The 12738-nt window shown below is 42.5% G+C and overlaps 1 long non-coding RNA gene across 12 annotated transcripts in view; it reads left to right on the forward strand.

Moving 5' to 3' along the window:
• LOC137861013 (uncharacterized) overlaps positions 1 to 12738 on the forward strand; it is a 90353-nt gene that overhangs the window by 14382 nt on the left and 63233 nt on the right. For 9 of the 12 annotated variants that reach the window (XR_011099316.1, XR_011099311.1, XR_011099312.1 and 6 more), the window contains 2 exons: positions 1392 to 1454; positions 1574 to 1665. This is a non-coding gene — a long non-coding RNA (uncharacterized lncRNA). Of the gene's footprint in view, positions 1 to 1391; positions 1455 to 1559; positions 1666 to 12738 lie in introns of all 12 variants that reach the window. The other 3 variants (XR_011099305.1, XR_011099313.1, XR_011099310.1) reach the window with 2 other exon arrangements.

The raw sequence follows: 12738 nt of genomic DNA on the forward strand, positions 1-12738 counted from the left end.
GGAAAAAGTCACATCATCAAAGCTTTCTCAGTTTAATAGAAGAGTGCAGCTGCTTTTAGTGGTTTCCTGGTCAAAGTAGGTGTGTTCGGCCAGCATACAGCATGGTGAGACTGTAGTAGGTATCTCAGCAGACCTCATACCGTTTTGTTCTTTTTTTTTTCTTTTTTTTTTCTTTTTTTTTCTTTTTTTTTTTTTTTTTTTTGAGATTTCTCGAGTTGGCTCCTCAAGGCTTTTCTGGTGCCACTTGCTGTTATGTGACATGACTGCCTTTGCCTCCTCTACATAGTGCATAGTACTAGTTTTGGGGCAAAGACACAGGAGGGTAGCAGACTTTTTATCCTTCAAAGCCACTTTGTAAAAATGGCTAAAGACTGATTTAATCTTGCTTTTTTTTTTTCTTTTTGGTGGTATCAAAATAAACCCATTAAATAATTATAACACCTTCTCCGTATTTCTGTTAGATTTTTTTTTTCCCCACAGACCACAAGGCACATTTATCTCCCTGCTATTGCAATTTATTCCAAATACAATAGAGCATCTGAGCCTTGTGTAGTAATACTGATGCTGCACAGGTGTGTTTCCATCTAGAACAAGTGTATGTTGCTATGATTACCTTATCTTGACTGTAGAACGTTGGTTTTGTTTCTTGTTGAAAGTAAAAAATAGGAATTCAAGGAGGACAATTATACAGTTTTACACTAAAGTGGCTTCTTCTAAAGGAGCAGAAGGTTGTGTTGGGCAAGCATAATTCGGGATACTGACATAATTCAGTACTGGCACCTAGCACTATGCAGGCCCTTGCTACACAGAAGATCCTTTGTCCTTCCATGTGTTAATGAGGTATTCCTTTCCACTTTCAGCTCTGATAATGGCAAATATAACACTTGCTATAGAAGATGACCTAGCTGAGGAAGCAGTTGTTCTATTTGTTTCTTGAAGGCTAATGTGGTGCTACTGCTAAATCTTTACAGCTCTGTCATGGTAATGCCAAAAAAAAAAAAAAGGCAAACCAACCATAAAACTTGCTTTTTCTGGTTAGCCCCTGACAAATATGTAGGACTCTGTTCAGTTCTTTCTATTGAATAATTTCAGTGTAAGGTCCTTGTAAAGCATGGTGTAAAAAGGATTCAGTCCAAACCTTTTGCCTGTTAGTAAAGAACCAGTTCTGGGCTTTAGATCTTCCTTTCTTATTTAATACATTTAAGTTCCTTTTGCAAGCTCTGTCCAAAGAACATTCAGTTAATTACTCAAGGCATCTTGTTACTTGGAGCCACTGCTTGTAAGGGAAGTGAAACTGCTGCTTTTGAAAAAGAGCAGGCAGTTCTTTGTGATGTTTTTTGTTTCCCCTTTTAAGGCCCAGCTGAGCACTGCTTGTTCCTTTCTCATTGCAGGGAAACCCTTGCTGTGTCTGATTCTCTCAGGGCTCTGGTGTGAGGAGCAATAACTGAAGTCAGGTGAGCCTGGCAGCAGAGCAGCATTAGAGAAGTGCCTCAGCTGCTGCCCAGCTCCATCCTTGCTGAGGGGAGCTGGGCTGAATTCTGGCATTAATGTGTGGCCAGGCTTTTCCACACAGGAGCAGAGCTGGACGTGGCTGAGGAGGGGGTGCCTGCTCCCATGGGATGCTGTGCACTTGTCTCTTGCAAAGTGGGTCACTGATGTTCTCAGGTAAGTGCTGCAAACCTGTGTTAGTTCAGATCTGCTTTCCAGCATAGCTGCAAGCTGATAATGGGCAGCATTCTGCTTTTGGCAGAGCCTGGCTGCTCCTGAAAGGGTTGGTGTGTAGCTTCCTTGTATCCCGTTCGTTCCAGCCTATGTGAACAGTAGCTGAAATCATGGCTTTGCTGAAGGGTCCTCACTGAGGGGACTCCTATGCCTGTTCCTTGGAAGTGCTCAGAAGGGGTGTGCTGGGGGAAAACATAGGTGGAAAGGACTGAGTGCAGAGATGTGGGCAGACTACGGGGTTTCTGCCCTTCTCTTAGCCCTGTTGCTGATCTCCAGCTACACACCAGGAACTTCTGTGCCACAAAGTTCTGTAACATCTCTGCAGCCTCCGTTACCACCTGGCAATGGACACGGAGAGCTTTCCTACAGCCTAAGGGTGCTAGTCTCCCCATTGCTCTCCAGCCCCCTTCTGCCCCATGCTGGACACAGCAAGGTGCTCACATCCCAATGCTGCCGTGGCCCAGAGACATATGCACACGAGCAGCCAACCTGCCAGGCTTACAGCCCTGAGCTGGTGACACAGGAGCTGCATTTCCTCGTGTGCTGCTTGAGTGTTCACAGCAGAGACTTGCTGCTGATGCCCTGGAGTGCCTCAGGGCTGCAGCACTATAGCTGGCCCCAAGCAAGCTGGCAGAGCTGAGGCAGTTTTGTGAAGGGAGTGGAGCTGGGCTTGGTTTTAGGAGGAGGTGTGAATCGGAGGCTGGCACAGAGGACTGGCTGTCTGGACTGCTGCTTTCTATTCCCAGCCTGGGGAAGAGTGGGGGAAGTAACTGGAGGAATTTCGGAGCCTGTCCTTTGCATAGGTGCTGCACTGTGCTCTAGGAGTGGAATGGGGTCCTGGGTGTTGCAGTGCCCTGGTGCCGGCAGCTGCAAACCTTGTTCCTCTCAGGCTCGTTTGAATGACCTCCTGGCTGTGCGTGTGTCTGGCCCTCTGCTTGTTGCAAATGTACAGGCAGAGCCACAGCATGTGTGGCCACAGTCCAATATTGTCAGAGGTTGTGCCCTCAGAATACAACAGCTCTCTTTAAGATAAGAAACAGAGAAACATACAATCACAGAAACGGTTGCTTCTCTGTAAATAGCAAGTCGAGTGACCTAGTTCAGCTGCAGCAACAGCTCCTCGGAGGCTTCCCACAGCGGGCACCACAGTGGGCAGTGCTGAAGCTGATTCATCACATCCAGTGTGGCAGAGATTGGAGTTTGCAGGCCCTAAGGATTTAATTGTTTCTTTATTAATCTTAAATTGATTAAAATGAATTTTTAAAATACCAGGAGAGACTCGCCTAAGAAATGGTTATAGAAAAAAAAGGGAATTAAGTCGGTCTGTGGGAGTTAACTGTGTGCTTAACAATCTCTGGCTCACGCAGCTGCAAGCAGCTGTTGTGACTTGGAGGAATCAGGTGTCAGCTACTCTGTGCTGCCAGATTAGCAAAAATTAGATTAATCCATTGGTATTAGAAAGAAGTGAGAATTATAAACTTCCTTTAATCAAACCCAGTGAAAAACTACTGGTGTCCTCAACCATGACAGGATAGTATTACAGGCTTCTGCTCTCTGCTGCAAGGTTTTATCCAAAGGTATCCCATCTTCGAGGGAATTTCAACCCTGCTGGAGCCAAACATGCATCCTGTTTTCTCCCAGTATCATCCAGTGCCTGAAGAATGCCATATGGTCTAAAGGCCCCCTGGGTCCTCTGTGGGATTTCTGTGTAGCAGAGCAGGATGTCAGGTCCTTTGCTCAACCTCCATCTAAGGCTGCAACAATGAGTGTAGGCAGTAACAGATGAGTAGGGGATCCCCTTACAAATGATCTTTTCTCCTGGGCCGTTTTCGTGTCATTTTCCTGTCAATCTCCTAGGTCATTTTCAATAAGTTGCATAAAAGCATCTTTGGTCTACTTTAAAAATCCCTTTAAAAGATACAGTAATATTACTCATATCCTGTTGACCTATCTGTCTCTTTTTATCTCTAGGTCTCAAAAGCTGACTTCTTCTAAAATCACTTGCCAAAGTGCAGCCTATTTTTCCCAACTCTGTGCCCTGCACTCAGATATCAGTTTTGACCGCAATGTCATAAGGCAGCTCTTGCTGTGAAAAAGCTTGGCTGATGAGACGCACGTAGTTTCTATTCACCTCCTTGAGCATCAGCTGGGATGGACCTTAGAATCCCACCTCTCTCCCTTGTCCTCTGTTATTAGATAGGATGGATTCTTTCTCAGGCATTAATGTTCCACAGTCAGCAACAGGGCTTCCTGATGGGTGGGTCACCACCTCTGCAAGACACTGTCTTGAGCTTCACCTCTGAGACCTGTGAAAGGTGGCTAAGGACCAGTTTATTTTGCATGGCATAAAAACTGATGTTTTATCAAAACCTATGCATAAGCTGATCTTGGATATGCTTTAATATTTTTTGTGTGTGACTGAAGTGCTTTCCAAATTAATAAATGATACTTACGAATCCTTCCTCTGTTTAAGCAGACTCAGATTTAATGTTTTACTCAAATTATGAAGTATGGTAAGAAGAATAGAGTTACAAAATGTTCTTGCTTCATTCATTTTGTAAATTGCTGTTTTAATTGTAATTATTCATAACAAACTGTAATGTACTAGTTTATTTACAGTAGCATATTTCAGTACAGTAATCAAATGTGTGACATGAACCTTACTGCAGCACTTGATGTTTGCTCTTTCCTGAGTAATATACATATTAATTATGTGCATATTAGAATAGCTTTAAAACATATATAGACTCAGCTGGAGCTTATTTGTTCTTCATGTAGTAAAAAATAGAGTAATCTAAGGACTGATTCTAAAGAAGTTCATGAAATCAGTGTGACTTCCATGGATGGAAGGTTCTGGCAACATGAAATTATTTCTGTAGGTTAAGGACATAACCAGCAGACATTAAAACTCCATTTCAGCGTTTTAAAGCTAACGTTCTTGTGCAAGGTTATCTTATTCCTATTTCCTTCTAGTTAAAAGACACTTAACAAGACTGCCTTCTCTGTCCCACGTCAGTTGCTGTGAACTGTTTAAGTTCTGCTGCTGTTAATGACCAGCACAGGTTTAAAGGCCTAAGAAATGTTGGCCCTGTGGACCTGAAATATGACTTTGACCAAACAAAATGTTGTCAGATTTTCAAGGCAAACAGAGGTGGAAATAGAGAAAATATTTTTTTTCACATTTTTAAAGTGTTATCACTCAGCTGTGCTATTTGTAGCAGTAGTAGACATAACAGTTGTAGAAAGAAATGTGACAGATCTATTCAGTTGGCAATACTGAGTTTCTCTTTACTGTTACCACATCTTGCCAACAATTCTCATCCTATGGTGAAAGTTGTATCTCATTACCTAGCAAGAAAACCGTCTGTCTTCATTATGCATTTCCGCTTTTTCATGAGCTGGAGATAAGACATGCCCAGCTATGCCAGGAATTAAAATAACCTCCCATGTCCATTCTTGTTTGGTGAAAATGCTGCCCCCTATTCTGAGAACAAAACTTTATATTCTCTGTAGAGTCACAGGTTCTGCTACTTACTGGTAATAGCTGTTAATCATAACAAAAAAAAGAAACGCAAGGACATTGTTCCTATCAAATGCCTTATCTTACTCCCTATTTTGCTTCTTTTAGCTCCAGGCTAATGATACTGCTTCTGAAACAAGAATGATTCACTCCCTTCCAGCTATACCAGCAGTCTGCTTCCTAGGGTTTGTTTTTTCAGCAGCCTGTTCACCCTCTCTCTTACAATGGCTTGCTCTGAAAAATGTATAATCAATGCTTTCTTGCAATCCTTGCAAGGTCTCATGAAAGCAATGCCTGTATGGAAGAACAGAACCCAAGGGGCTTTGCCCAGCAAAATTGAGCGTATTTGAATAGTTCAGATCAAGTAATGGAGCGATGCTCATTCTCCCAGAGAGTTTTCTGGAGGAAGTGAAGTTGTCCTGCTGGGAGACTGATGCTGTGCGGTGTGTGCCAGTGGGTGATGTGCTGGCTGAGCGCCCCTGTGCACTGTGGTGTAGGTGGGTGGTGGGGCCGTCAGCTGTGGGGCTGGGAAGCACCTCATGCTGGTTGTGGTCAGCCTTCAGTCAGTTTGTGCAGCACCAGCCAGGCGCCTTCTGACCACAGGAAAGGTCACAGATGCACAGCAGTAAATAAGGGGAGCAATTTGCTGAGAATATAGTCTACTTTTGAGAGGCCAAGGCATAAAGCTGTGCCATGAAACCACACCTGACCTTTACGTAAGTGTTCCTTTGGAAGGGCTGTGCAATACATACTTGCAGGTTGTTACGAACTTTCAGCTTCCCTCTTCAATGGGTTGATACCACAGACCAGTTTTCTAGAAAGCATTACTCTTGAAAAGCACATTCTTATGATTTTAGAAACAAAAAATATTCACAAGTTATTGCCACACAACACTGTGGGCCAAATTTTACCCAGGGCAGTAATTCCGCGAGGACTCAGGTATTGATTGTTTGTGAAGTTTGCATGGGGAAGGGCCGTTCCCCACACCAGGCAGCTCAGCTACAAAGAGGAACGGGGATGTAGTGCAGGAAGCCCCAGGCACAAGTACAGGGACATAGTCATTTTCAGAAAGGAGGAAATTTCATTACTTGCCAAAACATTATGTTCACATTTTTATTTTGAGCTGCTCTGCAGGGCGTGGGGGAGAGGGGAGAAGATGGAAGGAGCAGCAGGATCTGCATTCTCTATTTCTCTCCTCTAAGGGCAGAGCATCTGAGCTGAGGTGGCCACAGCCCCAAGGAGCATGTAGCACCAAGCTGCAGCCGCCTCTTGGGCTGCTCTGTGGGGTGGTGGCGGCCTCAGCCTGTCCCCACCTTGTCTGTGTCAGTTGGCCTGAACGTCATGCCTCTGCACCTCTTAATGGCAGTGTTCAACTGTCGTGGCTGTGAAATGGTTTCAGACAAGGACCAGGGAACATTTGGGATGTGGTGACCATGGCTGGCACCGTGCATCTGCTCACAGGCCATCAGCCACGCCAGGACCACATCATGGCGAGGTTGAGCCTCAGCAGGCACATTTGCCATCTCTGAGGCACTTGCTTCCCCGTTGTTGCAGGCACTCCTGCTCCGGAAAATAAGGCTCTCAGAAGAACTATCTGTTTTCTTTCAATGACATTTTATCACATGCTGACGTTTTTAATTGCATGTGTTTACAGACTTCACTAAGCTGCATAAGGCAATGTGGTTAATGAGGGGGGAGAAAAAAAGTACATTGTCTGATGCCTATGGAGGCGTTTTCCTGCTGGGAGGCCTGGGTCTGTGGCCCACCTCACTGGCTGAGGCTCCATAGCACTGCTTGCTCCAGGGCTCCCATGGCAGCACAATCTAATGGAGCACATGTGCTAAGTCCCCAGCAGCTTCAGCTGGACAGTATCCCCACTTGACTGACAGGGAAACTGAGATAGAAGAGCAAAGCTCATCATTAATTACACATTGGAACACTTTGAACACATCCAGTGCCACACTAATTTTGAGAATTCTTCATTGTTAACTAAATGTAATATAATTCATGCACACAGTGATGTATAAGAAAGATTAGGACAATGTGAGATGAACCAGGGGACCTAATACATTTTCATCAGCTCTGCAGTCTGCATGATCCTGGTCTCATGGAAGTTCTGCTCTGGTGTGGCTGCACTAACTTGTGACAGTTACACCTAATTCACAGTCATGTTGGTGAGACTGGTGTTGCTAAGCCAGGCCACTCGTTCCCTTTCTAGAAGGGTGACTGTATTCGTTCCTTCACAGCTGAGGACTGGAAAACTCTTTAGGCAAAATCAGCTTTCTGTGCTCAAATTGCACTCAAGTGCATTTCTCATAGCTGGAGCAGGAAAAGCAAGGTTTGGTGAAATCAAAAATGCAGCTGCTTCAAACAGTGCAAATCTAGAACCTCCACTTGTCATAATGTGCAATGCAGTAAGATGTGACAAATGATGAACTGTTGCTGAAGTGGTACATATTCAGACTGGTTCACAAGCAGCTGGTGCAAATTGTTTTCTTATTAATACCTCTACTTTACAGCCATCCATCCAGGTAAATGAGACTCTGAATTGTCCAATCTGTTTCTTCATTACTAATGTTTTAATTCTTTTAAAATTGCTAGCATCAAAATGCTGGTGGTCTGTAGTTGCTCATCCTTGGTTGTATATCACAGCCATTCAATATTGCATCAGTAAAAATGATCCATGCCCAAAAAGCTGGCCACCAAGGCTCTGCCTGCAGTCCTCACTCCACAGTACAGTGCCAGTGCTACTAATAGAAGCTCAGGGACTCTGGGCTTGTGCAAGAGACCAAGGGAGACAGTCAGAACTAACTGTGTGAATGGAATAGTAATTTATCACAGTATTGTCCTCTGTGCCCTCGTATTAGGGGAAAAAGCGTAACATTTATGCAAATCATTCAACACAAACTTAGGCAGGACTTTGTTAATCTGTATTGGGAGACGCAGAATACTTTGGTGGCAGTTGGTTTCCCATATATCTGTAAAGAGCATGTATGTATTTGTGTGATCCATATGTAAATACAGCAGAAAGACAGAAAATAATTGAAAGAATAACTCAGGAGGCAATGCTCTTGTGGTTTTTTTTGTGTGTGTTTTTTTGTTGTTGTTATTGTTGTTGTTTTGTTTTTTTTAACTTCTGATTTGCTAGCTAGGTATTTGTTAAGAAAGAAACATAGGCAATGAGGAAAGTAAGGAAATCTCATCAGGAACAACACCCACCTACTGGCAGATCCCAAATACCTGTATGCACCTGAATTCAACTGATGAAAAAAAAATAAATAAATTAAAATGCACTATAGAATGAAACAGGGCCAGCTGGAGGAATTTGTTTAAGAGAAAGGAAAAGCCTGGGGAGAAATACTGAGCTGTGAAGTACTTTGCCTGGCTCTAAGTAGTGGTTTTGGAAGGAGGCAAGGGTAATCTCTCATTTTGGTTATTTGGCCTAGTGTACTCTTTCCATTTACATTTTTTCATCTTGCATCCAAAGTGTTGGAAGTTTTTATATACATTTATTTTATTTTTTAGTAACTATTTGCTATTAAAGTTGCCAGAAACACTGTGCTTCTGTCTCTGAGCACACAGAAGCAATAGAAGACACAGGAAAACTTATCAGGGTTATTCTGAGCTAAATGACTTACAGCTCTGTCAGTATTTGATTTGATAAAAGCTTTTGTTGTGAGCAATTGTGCCATATGCTTTGGGTTGCTGCCAGAGTGCTATAGAGAGTGGGGAGGTGAGCACTTGACTCCCTGAAGCATCTCCCTCTGGCTCTTGCTGGGCTGAGAGCTGTTTTCCCCCTGGTGTGTGGGAAAGGCGTGGACTTGGAGAAACTGGCTGCATAGATTCCAGTGAACAGGGAGTGCTGAAAGAGCTAAAGGTGGCTGTGGAGGTTTTCAGAGCAAGTTGTTGCTGACAACAGGCACGCAGGGGCACGAGGCAGCATGTTGTGTGGTGCAGTTGTTCCCTTGTCTCATCCCTTCCTTACATCGTCATCCTGTGTCTGTGGCTTGCACCCATGTATGCATAGTGCTGGGGCTGTTTGACCCCCCTGAAATGCAGGGATTGAGGCCCAAAGTGTTGTCTCTGCCCCATACAGATGATTTGCTCGGTCAGATCTTGCTTTCCTCCAGTAGTTGTGGTGGGAAATGAATGCTTTATGAAATAATCAAACCTACAAGGTGTTTTACAGACTCATAAAGTTTCTAGATCTCTTGCATTTCCCTTACCAGGCATTAACAACAAAGTTTCTTTAAGTCGAGTTAAAATACCTTCAGTACTTACTTTGCAGCCTTAATCTTGTCATACCTCTAATTTTAACACAGGCTGAGTCATTTTCATCCTACTGCTTTAAAAATCAGGCTTTTCGGGCTATGGAGCATGGTCTTGTTCTTGCATGCTTGGGAAGCTGAACAATTTATTTCTCTCTTAGTCAGATCTGTCCTGCCAAACTGCTATCGCTTAGTGCTCTTAGATATAAAAATAACATATAGACAGGATTTGCAGAGTTAGCTTTATTACGGGAAGCAAGAAATTATAAATAAAGGACGCTAGGTTACATTTTGCAGATTCTTTATTTTTTATAAATCAAATATCTCATTGGGACTAATACTGCCACTTTAAGCTTGTTTTGACACAATTGCTTGGGGAGGAATTTGCATCGTGTATGCAGTACAGTAGTTAAGCAATATTTGCTTTCTCTGTTTTGTTTATCAGTGACCTACTGGTTCATTTCCTGCCCACTTGTTGAAGCCTACTCTGATGTTACAGTTGTTAAAGTACTATATTGTTACCCACTTCTGTTCCTCAAAATAGTTGATACATTTTTGCAGAAACTCCTCAAAGACTTCCGTTTGAAACAGACTCTTGGCATGGAAAATATAGGTGGAGCAGTTGTTGTCTGACAGCGTGATAAACTGCTGGAAACAATCATGATGTGAAACCTTGACAGTAGGTAGTATTGTTCTAAATGCTGGATCGGCAAGTATGTATGCATATGCACGTACATGGGGGGGGGGGGAGATAACAGAAAATACAAGGGGAATGTCACAGTATATGTGTGACTGTAGCACAGAATGTTGCACTTTTAGTTCCTCAGTTTAGGAACACAGCAAATTTAGAAAAATACTGAAAATGGGACAAATCCATGATCACAGGGTTGAACGCGCTTGATCCATTGGTATACAAAATCTGTTTGTGAATCTGGGCTGATGTTATGTTGCATTCACAGGTTGGTTTCTTAATATAAATTTGAAATGTAAAGCAGTGATTGTTATTTATTTATTTTTGCTTTGAATTCACTTGAACCTGCACCTTAGCAACAACACAGGTTGTAACATGATGTATTCCCTTCAGTTATATTAACCTATATAGGGTTATTTCACCACCCTGTAGGTTTGAAGACACAAGTGCTACTACTCCAGCTAAAGTGGGTGCTGCTCTGGATCATCACTGGTTTTTTGTTGGTGGGGGGATTAGGTGGGAAATAGTGAAATATGGCCTGGGATGCAGCTGTGAGACTACAATGATCCTCTGAGGCAGGCACAAGTTTCACCTGCAAATGGTAAGCATATGTTCTGGCCTATAACATGAAATGAAAATTGATGAGGATTTCCTTTATTTCTACTATCAAACAGGCATTACAGCTCTCTGACTTTCAAGCATGCATTGGTTTGCAAGACCACATAGCTTATAGTTCACTCAGCTGGTCTTGGTTAGGACTATGGGATAGTCCTTGCGTATGAAGACAGGCTACTAATTATTAGTCGCATTAGTGGAAACAACATATCTTTCAAATGGAGGAAGAGTTTAGTTAGCTTTATCTGCTTATTTTCTACCTCTGAGTGGTTTCAAATCTAATTTACTGGTCTGCTAGATGAAGATAAAGTATCTCACAGTGGCAGAGAAATCCAATATATTCCTCAATATTTTGTTGTTGTTGTTGTTTGTTTTTTTTTTTGTTTGTTTTTGTTTTGTACATCTGACACTATTCATGATCTGCTAACGAGCTGGCTTGGCTGAAAAAAATGCTAATATGTATAATTCTGTATTTCACATATATGATAGCATGTAAGCAACAACAAGGATGGTGATAGCAGACATTTTGTTGTTTCATATAGTAAGCTATGCCAGGGTTAAAGTTTGTAGTGTACAGGGAAATTTTATTATGTCTCTCTGGGTCTTATTATGTACTCTCTGTTGCCTGGGACCTTAGTAGAAATGGAATGCAGGCTTCAGATGTTCACAACAGAAAGTATGGTACCTTGCATTTATTACAGATAAGATCAAATTCCTCCTTGCTTCTAGGTGGAATAGGCTTTACTGCACTGCATTTTTGCCACAAAGTTTTTCAAAAGCCCATCACTGCTGAAATGCTCCCATTGTGCTGCACTGACCCAGTTGGAGTCTTTGCTCCCACTAGGACTTGTGAGCACTTCGTATGCCTGTGTGGATGCTCTTTGACCACCTCAAGCCCAGTCCAAGCTGTAAGGAAGTAATTCCTCTGACTTTCCATGAGCTTTTAGTCAGCTGTTTGTCCTGATGTTCAACATGCAATTAAGATTGACAGATTGATGATCTTTGGTGGTTATTTGTGTTACTGTAGACTGCAGGATCTCTAGTGAAAGACCAGAGCTGTAGTACCAGACACTGGGCAAATGAAAAGCAGGAGGCAGGAGACAAATGCAAGCAGGTGTGGGAGAGGATGTTTGTGTACCATCTGTTTGCTTGCTGACTGAGAACTAGGCTGGTATAATCTGTTTCCCTGCGCAATAGCCATCATCTGGCCTTTCAGTCATTTCTAAGCACATGTCAACCACTGAAACAGGCTGTCTCATTGCCAGCCCCCTAAACACTGCCACCTACAAAAGCTAGTTTTCTATTTGTAGCCACAGGTTCATTTGGTGCTTTTTAAAAACCTTGCACAAATGAATCTCCAACCAACTAGGCAGAGGCAAGATTGCATGCTAAATTAATTCCTTCCCCTAGTGAAAGTGGCCCTATAGTATTCCATGGTGAGCATGGAGTATTCCAGTTTTCTTAGCAGAATAAGAGGTAGCAGACAATATAGCTATGTTGACTAATGTCACTTGTCAGATGTCTCCTAAAGGACAAGGTGAGTCTAAGTGTTTGTAATATACTGGAGAGGAAACACTAGTCTGAATTTCTCAGTGGTTTCACTACAACAATAAAAATGTTTTCTGAAATACCACTTCAAATATGAAAGGTCTACTTGTTAAGACGAATAGAGACTAAAATAAAGGAATACTTTAGAAACAAAACTAAGCAAATAATGGTGGGTCCTGTGAATGATTTGTCAGAGCTGGGCTTCAGGTATGTGGTTCCTTTGCAGAATTGACTTCTAGATAACTGATTATTTATTTTGCTAGTGTATTTTAGTTCCAAATAGTTCATTGTTTGCAATATAACTGATTAAAATGCAAGAATTAGATGGAGTGAAGCTACTGTTTGGCTAGATGATGATTTTCTATTCTCAGGCT

This window comes from Anas acuta, chromosome 9 (genome assembly GCF_963932015.1).
Source record: "Anas acuta chromosome 9, bAnaAcu1.1, whole genome shotgun sequence".
Lineage (NCBI taxonomy): Eukaryota > Metazoa > Chordata > Aves > Anseriformes > Anatidae > Anas > Anas acuta.